This window comes from Triticum aestivum, chromosome 2B (genome assembly GCF_018294505.1).
Source record: "Triticum aestivum cultivar Chinese Spring chromosome 2B, IWGSC CS RefSeq v2.1, whole genome shotgun sequence".
Lineage (NCBI taxonomy): Eukaryota > Viridiplantae > Streptophyta > Magnoliopsida > Poales > Poaceae > Triticum > Triticum aestivum.
This window is the reverse complement of record NC_057798.1, coordinates 43,025,496-43,033,054: the sequence shown is the minus strand read 5'-3', so window position 1 is coordinate 43,033,054 and position 7,559 is coordinate 43,025,496.

The window sequence follows — 7,559 nt, the reverse complement described above, 5'->3', positions numbered from 1 at the left end:
GCCCCACAACGCCTCCGTCCAGCCGCCCTGCGCTGACCCCGTCTCGCGCCGCCGCCGGCCGCAGGGCTCCCAGCCCCTGGCTCGGCCTCCCGGAGCCCGCGGGCTGCCCCGACGAGCACGCGTGGGCGCGGCTTCGGCCGGCCCTGCTCGTTTCCTCCCGCGCCAGGGAGCACCTCCCTCCACCGCTGGACGCCGCCGTGCCCCTCCCAGCCCCAGCGAGCACCCCCTCCCACAAATCGTTGTGGCCATTGCTTGTGTTCATGGTGGCTGGATGAATAGATAGATGCTAGATAGATGGATGGATGCTAGATGAATAGATAGATGGATGCTAGATGAATAGATAGATGGATGGATACATATTAGATAGTTTTGTGTAGTTTTATTAGGTATTTAGATACATACTAGATAGTTTTTACTAAGTTTGTGAATATAGATGAATTAGATGTTGGGCAAGTTTGTGATAGATGGATGGATATTGGTCGAGACAGTGTTTTGGTAATGTTGATTCATATATAAGAAGCAAATCAAGGCACATGGTTTCTAAAATACTTAATAAAGATTTTTTTTGCAATTTGACATGTTGTTTCATGTCGATTCATAATGTTGTGCCAAATGGTTAATGTGATATGATGACCTAATTTTTTTTCACTCGGTGTAATTAACAGGATTTGTGGTGTTCCATCTTCGCGGAGTGATCATCGACGTTGGAGGTGTTGGTCCACGATCGTCCCTCTCCTTTGATCGACTACATCGGAGGGTGAGCAACAATTCCATGACCTCGTCCACTTTTTTTTTCATGTCACTAGATTGAATTTTCACATCAAGTCGTATAACCTAGGTCTCCCGTCCGAAAGGGTTGCATCGATAAATATGCATTCAATTGCATATTTATCACCGCAGCTCTTTCGGATTGTCCATCGCTTTCCACGGACAACCCGAGGATGTGTAGATTGGGTACGTTGTTCATGCTCTACCCCGTTCCGAGACAGGATTTCGGCGGCGCCTCCCTGTTGTTCTCCGGATGCACATTCTCTCGGCATTTTGCCGAGACGTGTATTTGGAGAACAGCGGGGAGGTGCTGCCGAAATTTTGTCTCGGAATGGGGTAGAGCATGGACCGTACTCAATCTACACATTCTCGGGTGGGATTAGGACCCATCTTTACCTATTAGAGATGTAGGTGGATTACTCGTCAACCTTGTAAAAAATAAAATATTGATGTTGGTAATTAAAATGAATCCTTAATTTTGTTGCGTGGCTTCCAATAAAGCAGAGATGGCAGATAATCAGTGGATGTATAGTGGGTTTTTCCGTCGGAATCAAGTAACAACAGAGTGGGTCGAGAAAACTGATATGTTTTTGAAAGAGATATTCCGTAGTCCAATGAGGATGGTGCCAGAATGCCCGTGTGCCAGATGTAAGAGACGTATCCGCAGAGATAAGAGTGACATGACTAAGCACCTTCGCACGCATGGATTTATGCCCAACTTTAATATGCCGATAAACTTTGCCCAGCAGGACCGTGGTAGAGAGGATGTGATACGACAACGCATCGCTGGTTATGAGGACAATGGGGTTAGAGACATGCTAGATGATGTCTTTGCTGCACAGCCGACACCTCCATCACATTCAGCGAATGAACCGGAGGAGCCGGAGGAAACCGCAAAGGCCTTCCTGGAAATCTTGGCCTCGTCAAAGAAACCTCTCTATGAGGGTGCCAAGCTGTCTGTGCTGGATGCCATCTCGCAACTGATGGCAGTGAAGGCTGAGTACGGCTGTAGCCGAGGTTGCTTCGAAGCATTTCTGGGAGTATGGGCTAACAGCCTGCCCGAGGGCCATGAACTGCCGAAAACCATGTACGGTACGAAGAAAATCATGAAGGCGCTCTCCATGGACTATGAGAAAATACATGTTTGTCCAAAGAATTGCCTTTTGTTTAGACATGAGTATGCGGATGACAACTACTGTAGGAAGTGCGGTTCCTCTCGGTATATTGAGGTGGTCGATAAGCATGGTCAGAAGCGGCAGCTAAAAATCCCTGTGAAGGTTCTTCGGTATCTTGATTTTATAAAAAGACTGCATCGCCTTTTCATTACCGAGGAGTCTGCCAAAATGATGAAGTGGCACAAGGAAGGGAAAAGGTACAATCCAAAAAAAATTGTACATACATCAGAAGGTGAAGCATGGAAGTCATTCGATATAAAGTACCCGGAGGAAGCAGCCGAGGCTGGGAATGTCAGAATTGCTATAACAGGTGATGGGTTCAATCCATATGGTATGTTGTCTAATCCATACAGCTGCTGGCCCATATTTGTTATTCCGCTCAATCTCCCTCCCGGCGCCATAATGCAACGCAAGACCATGTTCCTGTCGCTTATAATTCCGGGGCCTGAATATCCAGGGATGAATTTGAGTGTGTTTATGCAGCCGTTGGTGGATGATTTGCACCATTCTTGGTACTTCCCGAGGTTGACATACGACCGGCATCTGCAGAAAAATTTCTTGATGAAAGTTTGGCTAGAGTATTGCATGCATGACTTTCCCGGCTATGCCCTGTTCTGCGGATGGTGTACAAGTGGAAAGATGCCTTGCCCAGTGTGCATGCAGGCCTTGATTTTCATTTGGATGAAGAAGGGTGGCAAGTATGTTGCCTTTGACCAGCATCGACAATTCCTCCCTCCAGACCATCCTGATAGGGAAGACAAGAAGAACTTCACAAAAGGCAAAGTTGTCCATGAAGTAAATGAGATTCCAACGTTTTCTGGTGAGGATGTGCTTGCTCAGCTCAAAGCTCTTAAGCCTTCCTATGAAGGGAAAGGCAAAGGCAAAGGCAAAGGTAAAGGGAAAAAATATTTTGAAGGATATGGTGAGACGCACAACTGGACTCACATTACCCCCTTCACGCAACTTCCCTATTTTAAGGACCTCAAACTTCCATACAACATCGACGTGATGCACACCGAAAAGAATGTCACAGAGTCCCTTTTTAACACGATCCTCAACATTCCTGATAAGACAAAGGATAATGTTAATGCTAGAGTCGATCAACAGAATATTTGTGATAGACCACGTCTTCACATGCAACCTCCCACAGGCAGTCGAAAATCTTGGTTCAAGCCAGATGCTGACTTCGTACTTAAAAAGGATCATAAGATGGAGGCATTCAAGTGGCTGAAACACGTCGTGAAGTTCACTGATGGTTATGCGTCGAATATAAGTAAGGGGGTCAATCTTTCAACGGGAAGAGTGATCGGGCTCAAGAGTCATGACTATCATGTATGGATTGAGCGGATTATGCCGGTGATGGTTCGGGGCTATGTTCCCGAGCGTGTCTGGCGTGTGCTTGCGGAGTTAAGCCATTTCTTCCGAACGCTTTGTGCTAAAGAAGTATGTCCTGAGAAGATAAAAGAAATGCATAAGAAGGCGCCGGAGTTGATATGCAAGCTAGAGAAGATCTTCCCGCCAGGCTTCTTTACTCCGATGACACATCTCATTTTGCACCTTGCAAACGAGGTATTGTTGGGGGGCCCTGTGCAGTATCGTTGGCAGTACGGCCCTGAGAGACAGAACAAGCATCTGAGACGGAAATGTGGAAACAAAGCTAAGATTGAAGCTTCCATAGCTGAGGCAGTTATCCTAGAGGAGGTGGCAGACCTCAGGACAGCCTACTATCCGGACCATGTTCCCACGTTGCACAATAAGGTGTCTCGATACAATACAGAAGAACCCAAGTATAAACCCAAGTTGCCTCTATTCACCGGGCAAGGTGGCAGGGCTGGATGCTCGACATCTTATGTCATGCCACGAGATGAGTGGGAGGATGTCATGTTCTATATCTTGCACAACATCAAGGAAGTTGAGGATGAGTGGATGAGGTAATACCTTTGCACCATTCTTTTAGTCAATTCGTTATGTTCACTTTGCCTAGTTCTTATACCGCTTTTCTTATTGTAGTCGATTCGTTGAAGAAGAATGGACAGGAATGCTGCCTCCTACTGAAGCGGAGGCACTTGCTCTTCTCCGAAAGGGTGCTGATGGAAGGAAAAATTTCGTTGCGTGGTTCATGGAGAAAGTAATTTTTCACACTTTCAATTAAACTCATGCACCCTATAATTTCAATTAAACTCATGCACCCTATAATTTCAATTGAACTTGTAGGGAAATGATCCGACCGAATCAATGGATGAAGAATTGAGATGGGTTTCCATGGGTTTTGACCCTGTCGTCATGACATGCGAAAAGTATGATGTGAATGGGTATCGCTTCCATACAGAGGAGCACCAGAACAGTCGGCCTGATCCCAAAACCATAAATACCGGAGTCTTCACTGAAGGAGATAATAAAATAGATTACTACGGAAGGGTAGGAAAAATATACGAGCTTACATTCAAACTTGGCCGCGAACACCTAAGTCTCACTGTGTTCAAATGCCGATGGTTCGACCCCAAAAAGGGCCTGAGACATACACCTTCTATTGGTTTAGTTGAAGTTAAACCATCAACCGTCTATGCCGGAGCTGATCTCTTTATCGCCGCTACCCAGGCCACACAAGTATATTATCTGCCTTACCCATGCCAGAAAGAGTACCTAAAGGGTTGGGAAGTTGTGTTCAAGGTGTCGCCGCATGGTAAGCTATCGGACCCGAACGATGATGATTACTACAACATAAACCCCATGACATACGAGGGAGTGTTCTATCAAGAGGAACACGATGACGTGGTCCGAAACAACGAGGATGATGACTTGGGTTATGTTGACCTGGACCCAAACGACGACGACGCAAGGATTGATGGTGAGGCACTTGTGAATCAAAGAGACATAATTATGCTTGAAAAGTTAAATGAAGACGCTGACGATGAGGAAGAGCCTCCACCTCTGTTAGACAACGAAGAAGATATGCGTGATAGTGATGATGAGACCGCTCCACAAATAGATTACAATAGTGATGATTCATATGGGTTCTAGAAAATGTAAGTTCTTTTAATGATCATTACAATAGTATGCTTAATGTGCACTTCTGGTATTAATGTTTTTCCTGTATGCTTGTTTAATTGATCCCGAGTTGTGGGGTGACTTGCCACCGGGTGCTCCGTAGGGGTGGCTGCGTGGTAATGCCGGACTACCTACACCACCTTCTATCGAGGAGCACAAGTGGATCATTGAACCTGTGGGGACAGAGTAAGTGCCTCTCAATCATATTTTCAACACATGACAACATTTTCTTATTGTACACATGGCAATCATTTGATTCTTTTGCAGAAACTGGATCCTTCGCGGAAATGGCCGTAAACCGAACGGCCTTATCACTGTCCTGTTGAAGCACTTTTGGCGTGGCCTATTCTGCCCGCGGCCAGACAGGGACCCGCAGCTGCGGGTTTTGGCCACGAGCTGGGCCCACTACGAGGCTTGCAGCAACGCGGAGTACGGGACAGCCGCTAAGGCCGTGATCACCAAATTTTGGGTAAGTTCTCTTCTGAATCACTTGTCTTCAGTTTCGTTCATAGTTTATCATTGGATCACTCAACTCATGCCTTGTTTGCTTCTGGTTTATGCAGCAACTCTATAGAGTTCTTGACGAGCACAAGGCCAGAGCCGACGTGGTCTTGCTTGCGGCTGCGAAGAAGAAAGCTCGTCAGTTGCAGTACGAGGTGTGCTGGGTTGCCGTCTCGCAGTACTACCACTACTACCTGCACCAAAAGATGACCAAAAGTCAAGCACAGAAGCAGCGACTTACCTTGAACAGGGAGCAGTTCATGATGGTAACTATTACTAACTTTTCATTGTTTCAAGCAGTCAACTCTATGTTTCGTGCTCACATGTCATGCTTCCAGAATTTGCATAGGTTGTTCCTCGTTGGTGCTACGGAAGGCATGACGGATGGGCGAGTTTGGTGGATAGGTGGCTCGGCGCCGATGCAGAGTTTGCTGCCAAGAGCATCAAGGGCCGGGCTAACCGTGGAGCCGACGGGACACACGGCCAAGGAAACAGGAACCACTGGAGCTTCAAGTCCATGAAGGTATATCTATGTGCATGATGCATTTATGTTCTTCTTTACCGTCATGTTCTTATGTATGGCTAACTTCTATTTGACGTTGTAGGAGGACAAGTTGAAGAGGCCGCTCTCAGACATGGAGTCGTGGAAGCTAGCCCGCGAGCGGAGTCGTCGCAAGGAGGGCGAGAGCCAGTACTACGGCAAGACCGAGGAGCACTTGGGGTCTTACATTCATCACTATCAGGAGTTGCATCCGGATGTTCCTGTTGCCGAGGTCGCCCAGTCTCAGATCGACGACACGGCGGTGGTGGCCATCCAGGGGAAGAAGAATGGCCGGTATCCGTGTTTCGACGGCTTGATCACTCCTTCGATCTCGTACACACAGCTTCGGGCTAGCAACCCGAGCCAGTTAGAGAGTACGGGGCGTTCACAGACTCCTTTAGCCCGCCAGCATGCTGTAAGTACTTCCTCTTTATCTTTTTCTATCTGGCATTCTCAGTTTATTTTCAGCATTGCTCACTTAGAAACAATCTAAATTATGTAGGCATATAAGGAGTTTGTCGAGCATAGGAATCTCGAGGTGCGGGAGTACTTGAAACGAGTGAAGGCAAACGATGATTACAACCGTCAGATGATGACGGTTAGTTCTGCCCTCTTAAAACCAAGCTAAATTTTTGCACTTTCATTCCTTCTGATCTTCTAGTTTGCTTGTTTAACTAACATTCAGGCTATGTTGGCGGCTTGGAGTAACGGCACGGGTCCACCACAAATGGGACCCCCACCACCACCTGCGGGAGAACCCCCACACGTGCCCACGTTCGATGAATGGGTGGCACTAGGCAGTGATGGTCCGGTTAGTCATTTGCCTAACTACTGACAAACTAGTTCTCGTTCATTCAACACTATCATATCATATTTACTGTTAGAATCTTTTCTGAAACATGTAGGGGACCGGTGGCTCGACTCCTGCTCCGTCGACCCCAGTCACTCCAATCTGGCAGAGTGGTGGTGGTTTTGGTGGAGGTGGTGGTTTTGGTGGAGGTGGTGGTTTTGGCGGAGGTGGTGGTTTTGGCGGAGGTGGTCTTGCTTGATGATTCCGTGCATGTGGCCGTCGTGCCATGCCTTTCATATTCCTACTTTTATGATGTTTCATGTCTTGCACAACTTTTATGTTCACGAACTTGAGTCGGTGATGATCATTAGATGATGTGATGAACTTGAGTATGTTTAGATGATGATGGTGAACTTGAGTATGTTTAGATGATGAACTGTCATATTTCTGCATAATTTCATATTGTTCTGTTTTGAAATGCTGTCAAATGAATTGGAAAAGAGAAAAAACAGGAAAAAAAAAACTATGCCTACGGCAAAGCCGTCGGCATATATAAGCCCAGGAGTCACCAGGGCTCGCCACGTGGCGGATCTATGCCGACGGCTTTGCCGTAGGCATAGATGAAAATCTATGCCGACGGCAAAGCCGTAGGCATACCTCTGCTGCCAGGAGTAATCAGAAGACGACACGTGGCAGGGCTATGCCTACGGCAAAGCCGTCGGCATAGATTCATCTA